We start from the raw sequence: 7,457 nt of genomic DNA, 5'->3' as shown, positions 1-7,457 counted from the left end.
CTTCCTGGGGATAGAGGGAGGTGATGGCCATCACGTGATGTTGCATCCTTAATGCCATAGAGTAGCATTGATGAGCTTCTTGCTGATCTCCCCTAACCTGCTTAACACCATGCTAGGTGGGGAACTTCATCGCGAGGTGGTAAGTCAATACCACTGCTTGTAGGGCGTTGAGGGATGGTCGTCCGAGGATGACATTATAGACGGAAGGGCAGTTGGCCACAAGAAAGTTGATCATCATTGTCGTCTGATTTTATCCTTCTCCCACTGTGACTGAAAGCTGTATGGATCCCTCGGAGGTGATTTTGTCCCCTATGAACCCAAGTAAAGGAGTTTTGATAGGTTGGAGTCGTGACCTTCCGACTCCCATTTTATCGAAGGTGTAGGTAAAGAGGATGTCGATCGAGCTACCGGTGTCCACCAAAAATCGAAACACTTTGCGGTTAGCAATGGTCATGGCCACTACTAATGCATTATCATGGGGGTGGTGGACACCTCAATTGTCCTTTTCGGTGAAGGTCAGTTTGCAGGAGGCTAGTTTTTGCTCCTTTGGAGGTTTGTAGGTGTGGTAGACCTAATGTTCCGAGTTGTTGTGGTCCGAGCATGAGCCATGCGTGCTCGGTTCGAGTCTCCTCCGCTTACATGCTCGCCAAAGATTATGCGAATTTCTCCTGTAGCCTCGTTGTTCTTACTATTACTAGGTTACTCGTTCTTCCGATCTGACCGTTCTTCCCTCCTACTGACATACTCCTGCAGATGTCTGCTGCAGATGAGGGCCTCGATCTCTTCTTTAAGGTCGAAACAATCGCTAATAGAATGGTCATGGTTATTGTGGAAGTAGTAGTGCTTTCGTTTATCCCGCTTGTCGGCGTCATCTTCATCCGGTTTGACCGTTTCAAGAGTCGTTTGTCCCAAACTTCCATGAGGACCTGCTCAGGTGTATTATTAAGGAGAGTATAGGAGCGGATCGGCTCTCAGGTTGTTTGCTGGGATGTTGACCCCTGGTCGGATCATTGTCCCTACTACGCTTGTTGCCCGTGAGTGGATCCCTGCTCCTCCTTCGGTTGTTTCTCCTTGGTCGGGCTTCCTCCATTCATGGTGGCTTTTCGAGAGTTAAAAAGTACCTCGGCATTGGAGTACTTCTGAGCTTGGTTGAGGAGATTGGCCAAATTCATTGGGGGATTCTTGCCGAGCAGAAGAGGAATCCCCTCTCCTTCAGGCCGACTATCATAGCGGTTAGGGCAATCTGGTCTGAGTAGCCCTCCACTTGTATTGCTTCTAGGTTGAAGCATTTGATGTAGTCTTTCAATAACTCGTTTTCCTTCTGAGTGATGGTGAGGAGGTGAGTTGTTAGTTTCAGCCTTTCTTTTCCTCCAATGAATTTGGTAATGAAGGATTTACTGAGTTAAGTGAACAAATTGATTGACTTTGGCTTCAGCTGTTGGAACCATTTTCGAGATGCTTCTGACAGAGTTAAGGAGAATGTTCAGCACATTACCGCAGTCGAAGAACTATGGAGCTCCATCCACGCCCTAAAAGATTCTAGATGCTTGGCCAGGTTAGTGGGCCCAGAATAGGTAGAAATTTGCGGCATCCTGAATCTAGACGGGAGTTGAGCTTGCATGGTATCATCAGTGAACGGTGGCTCAGTCTCCTCCATCATGGCTTCTATCGAGGTCGGAGCGTGTGCGCGATAGGCCCGTCGTATGTCACCGATTTGACCTCATAACTCGTTGAGTTCGACCTCCTAGGGATCCACATTCTTGGCCACCGTTTCGAGAGCGACCTCTATCTTGATAGCCTCACCACGCCTCTTCTTCTCTAACTCATGACGTAACTTGGAGGTAGCCAGCGCAGCGGTTCTCGAAGCATGGGAGGGTACACATTTCAAGGCTTCGCAAGCCTGCTTGTTCCTTTAGGAGTCGATGGACGCTTAAGATGGTGTAGAAACTTCAGTGGCTGCCTGAGCAACAACCTCCCTAGACCCCTGGTTGGGAGGAAGATTTTGTCGTTCTAGCATTTGCCTTATCTGATCAATGTTGTTGGTCAGTGATCCAACCTGATACTCCAGGGAGACAAGCTGACCTCCCGTATTCTAGGACCGCTGCACTAGGCCTGCGGGGGCAGAATTAGCCTGAAGTTGGGAGGTTGAGTTCCAATGGTCCATGGACTGTTCTGCCAGCGTAGGACTGGGTGCAGCAGCGGTGGTCTAGGCTTTCTTTCTCCCCTTCGCCATTGTTAAGTCACTGTAGGTGACGAGAACGACCTTCAATGTCATTCTCACAGACGATACCAAACTGTTAATGCAGAAATCTGGTTAACCCTTCTTGGATCTTCGAGTACCTGCACAAGAAAAAGACAAAGGAAACCCTGGCTACAGTAGGGGAACCTCCGATGCCTAAGTCAGATAGGGAATCTGGGTCTAGTAAAGAATATAGTTTTTAAGCGTAGAATTGTATCTACCTTTCACCATTAGAGACGCTCCTATTCATAGTTGAATGGGGGCAGTGGTGTAGAGGGCAATTCCTTGTTTAGTAGGAACGTGTTGTAGAGGGAATCGTATCTCAAGCATATCACAGTGATCTTTCGAGATCTTCAGCTGATATCTCGGACAGACTCGGTTGCAGTTGTCTTCCAAGATCCTCGGCTAAGATCTCGGATCGGTATCTTTGATAAGGTCTGGACAGTCAGAACCAGTAGAAACATGTAGTAGGAGACCGAGGTGACTTACATAGTTGTTCTGAAAAGTAATTTTTCGACCTGGATTCTTTAGTGAGCCATGGTCGAGTTTTCCCTCGGCATTGAGCAAATTACTGATTTGCCGACCTGTCCTTGGGAGTTGTGTCTGAGAACTGAGACTGGGCTCTTTCCTTAGTAGAATATAGAGGAAATCGGAAATGACCATTCTCTTCATCTTGTCGTACGGGGTGAGGTTTCCTTGAGTGTAGTGACTTGGAGGTCTTGCTTTGTGCAGGGTTATACCTCGAGGGCCCTTACCAAGAGATGTTCCAAGCAACATCTCAAAAATGGATGAGACTGTGGAAGGGCTTGACATCTGATAGAAGTGGAGATACTTCATCTTCTGATAGCAGAGCTCAAGGAGTTGGTCGTTTCCTTGGTAGTGTATTTATTACTTTCTAGCCGTTGAGGAGCTCGTTGGTCGTGACTAGCATTGGCTGATCTCGCGATAAGTGCAGAGGTCCGAGCCGACCTCTTTTCTTTGGTCGATCTATTTTTACCCATAACCGAAGACATGGTGGATATTGTTCTCTAATGTCTTAAATCTACCTGTAATAGAGTTAGTCGATATCATTAATAGACCACTCGATTCCATCGAGCAGATGTCAATTTCATTAAGCATATGTCGATTCCATTGACAGATGCTCGATCCAGGAAAATTCAGAAAAATTCATATTAATTGCCAAAAAGTTTTGGAGGTTGCTACTCAATGGCATCGAAGGTTCTTCAATGCCATCGACCGATTTTGATGGTTGTCGATGCCATCAAAGGTCCCATCAAAGGCATGTGCAGAATTGTATCAGTGTATAATTTATTTCTTATTTTGGTTGTGGTAGTATAAATATTGGGCGTAATCGGGATTGGTGTACGAATTAGGGTTCTCTAAATGTGCTTAAGGGTTTGAGGAGGGTTTAAATGGTAAAGGATTGGGCTTTTCTTCTTCGTGCTTTGATTGGTAAGATTTCATCTCTTATAACTTTATTTTTCGTAATGCATTATCACTTTGTTTTGTAGTTTTTTCTTAAAAGGGTTTTTCCACGCAATTTTAGATTACTTTGTGCTTGGATTTGTTTGTACAATTGTGATTATCTTGTTAGATTCCACCATGTATGTTTCCGTGAATCTGAACACAAGTCCTTTTTCTATGACAACTTAAAATTGGAAGGGATTTTATTTGTCATTCTAGGCTTAAAAAATTGGGTTTATTCGAATTTCGGTGCAGTCAACTGTTCTGGTTCCAATTAAAAATAGAGTTTGGGTGTGGTCTAGTTTATTTTTCTAGTAATGTTATTTGTACAAACGTGTGCAAGCCGGCCAAAGCACAGGCCATCACATATGCCACAGCACGACAAACATGATGAATATCCATGCTATTCATCACAAGTAGATTACCTACGCGAAGAATCAATACACTAGTTAAGTGGGCCCCGTTAATAGAACAAATGTATGGTTATAAAAACATTAGTCTGAGTTTTCTAACCTGATCACCTATTACTAATATCACAGAACACCTACCAAGCTGCCTTTTATGCTTCCGCAATATCATTGAAATGGTGAGATCCACATGATGGACGGTTTGGATGTTTTATATGTGTCACTCTGGCAAATGTGGAGGCTCTTGCATTAGTTGACTTGCCCAGGCGTGTGGCCTTAGCAAAGCCCTATCTATATGTTAAAGAGATGCTCCGGGGCTCTCAGAGCACTATAAAGTATAATCTTTATAGTTCAATCGACCAATCTGAACCATTTATAAACTCTAAAACATTTTATGGTCTAAAACGCAAACAGAATACTGATGAGATTATCGAATTCAAATAATGTGCTTTTTGTTTCTCTCTCTCTCTCTCTCTCTCTCTCTCTCTCTCTCTATCCCTTACTTTCCTAAGCCATGGATGGGATGGTTATTATATATTAGAAAATAGTTTTTTTAGAATTATATGCAATCTATGATAGATCTAACGGTTGATTGGACACTAACAAATTGACAGATCAAATGGTTGATTGGACTTTTTTTGCATAAACAATCTTGACCGTCCAAAATAAAGGCCATTGATCAAATGGTTAGTACTTGCATCTTATCTTATGAAATGTGGATTGAATATAATGAACGGTCTGAATCAATGTACTGAATTGTAAAAGTGTACCATGTTTGCATCGTATCCTATGAAATGTGGATCGTCTGTGTTGAAGGCCCAGGCTATTTCTGTGTCATCGTTTGTCATTGGTCTACATCAGCGCCGATGACATGGGATAGAATTTTTTATTTTTATTTTTTAAATGAGATTCATAAGTATTTTTAACAGTTAATTCCGCACACACCGATTTTCTATCCCCGGTGTCATACAACACAGCAAAGGAAGTTTTGACGTGCGGAACTTCTGTGGGCCCAATCATGATGTATGCGTTAGATCCACACTGTCCATCCATTTTTCTAGATCATTTTAAGGCATGATCCAAAAGACGAAGCAGATCTAAAGATAAAGTGGAACACACCACATGAAACAGTAGGAATTGGATACCTACGGTTGAAAACTTCCTAGAACTCACCATAACCTTTTTAGGCATCTAACTTGTTCACAGGGTCACATCGACCCAGATGAAGGTAAAACACAAATATCAGCTCGATCTGAAATTTTCCTGTGGTGTGGTCCACTTGAGATTTTCATCTGTCTTATTTTAGATATTGTGTCCTAAAATGATATGAAACAAATGTTTGGATGGTGTGGATCTAACACATACATTATAGTGGGCTTGTGAAAGTTCCACACCATGCATGCAGTGTTGACTACTACTGTGGGACCAAAAATGCGTATGTGTTAGATCAACACTCTCCATCCATTTTTTTTTCCCTAAATCGGGTGGTCCACTTTAGCTTTTGATCTACCTTGTTTTTGGTATTTCCTGGAATGATTTAGGGAAAAAAAAATGAACGGTGTGGATCAACACCTACATCATGGTAGGTGCCATGAAAGTTCCACACGTGCATACACTGTTGACGTGTGTAAATACTAGGGCTCAAAAATGACGTGTGTTAGTCGAGGATCCCAGGTGTATTTTTGTCTCTTATCAATAAAATTTGTAAGTGATGTGCTCCCACCTTTCTAAAAAATAGATGAACAAATAAAAAAATTAATAAAAATAAAATTATTTTTTATCGAAGGACTTTCAAAGAGGGAGAAAGAAGGTGATTTCCAGTTACAACAAAGCCAACTTTCTTTTCTCTTCTTTTTAAAGAAACTATAATTTATGTCAAAAAATTTTGTCTTCCATCTTTTTCATTCAATCATAGGTTATATATAAAATATAAAATAAAAATAAATAAATAAAACTTCTTTGCTGTACAATTCCGTCTCCTATACTCATGCTACGGGATGTTACAAATTTCAAATGCCTAAAATCTCTCTTGGTTGTTTAGCTCACGCCAACAACTCTCTTGGTTGTTTAGCTCACGCCAACAACTCTCTTGGTTGTTTACAATGCTAAAATATCTCTTGATTGTTTAGCTCACGCTAACAACTCTATTGATTGTTTACAGCTCACGCCAACACTCCCCCTCAAGTTGATGCATAGAGGTCTCGCATGCCCAACTTGTCAAGTGAGTTGTAGAAGTCCTTGCTAGATACAACTTTTGTAAGGATGTCCGCCAACTGATCTTCGGATTTCACAAACGGAAACCTAATTATTTTTGCTTCAAGATTCTCTTTGATGAAATTCGATCTACCTCCACATGTTGAGTACAATCATGTTGAATAGGATTGTGAGAAATGGCAATTGCAACTTTATTGTCACATAAGAGATCCATCTCGAAAGTGGGGGCAAACCCGATTTTAGTGAGTAGCTTTCTTAGCCAAAGGAGTTCACAAAGACCCTTAGCCATTCCCCTAAACTCAGCTTCAGCACTTGACAAAGCTATCACTTTTTGTTTCTTGCTTCTCCAGGTTACAAGATTTCCCCTAACAAATGTAAAATATCCTAAGGTGGACTTTTTGTCAGTGATATTATCTGCCCAATCCGCATCCGTGTATCCATAAACCATCGACTGACTGTTATGTTTTGAGAACATAGGCCCCTTGCCCGGGGATGACTTCAAGTATCGAAGTATTTGAATCACTGCTTCTATATGACTTTTACTTGGATTATGCATAAATTAACTTATAACACTTACAACGTATGCAATATCTGGATGAGTATGGGAGAGATAAATGAGTTTACTAACTAACCTTTGATATCTTCCTTTATCTGTTGGTACTTGGTCTGGGTATTCTCCAAGCTTGTGATTCTGAACCATGGGGGTGTCTGCAGGTTTACATTCCAACATCCCTACTTCGGTTAGTAAGTCTAATATGTATTTCCATTGGGAGAGAAATATACCTTGCTTAGAGTTAGACCTGGCAACTTCAATTCCCAAGAAATACTTGAGTCCTCCCAGATTTTTCATCTCGAATTTAGTTGCTAATTGCTTTTGAAGCAGAGAGATTTCTTCTTCATCATCTCCTGTAATAATCATGTCATCTACATAGACTATCAAAGCAGTTACCTTGCCCAACTAATACTTTAAGAACAAAGTATGGTCAGAGTTACTTTGTTGGAAGTTATATTTCTTCATTGCCAAGCTAAACCTTCCAAACCATGCTCATGGTGATTGCTTCAGTCCATACAACATTCGCTGCAATTTACACACCACTTCATTCTTTGAAGATGCTATATAACCTGAAGGAACA

Source organism: Magnolia sinica, chromosome 17 (genome assembly GCF_029962835.1).
Source record: "Magnolia sinica isolate HGM2019 chromosome 17, MsV1, whole genome shotgun sequence".
In the NCBI taxonomy this organism is placed as follows: Eukaryota; Viridiplantae; Streptophyta; class Magnoliopsida; order Magnoliales; family Magnoliaceae; genus Magnolia; species Magnolia sinica.
This window is presented reverse-complemented; position numbering follows the sequence as displayed.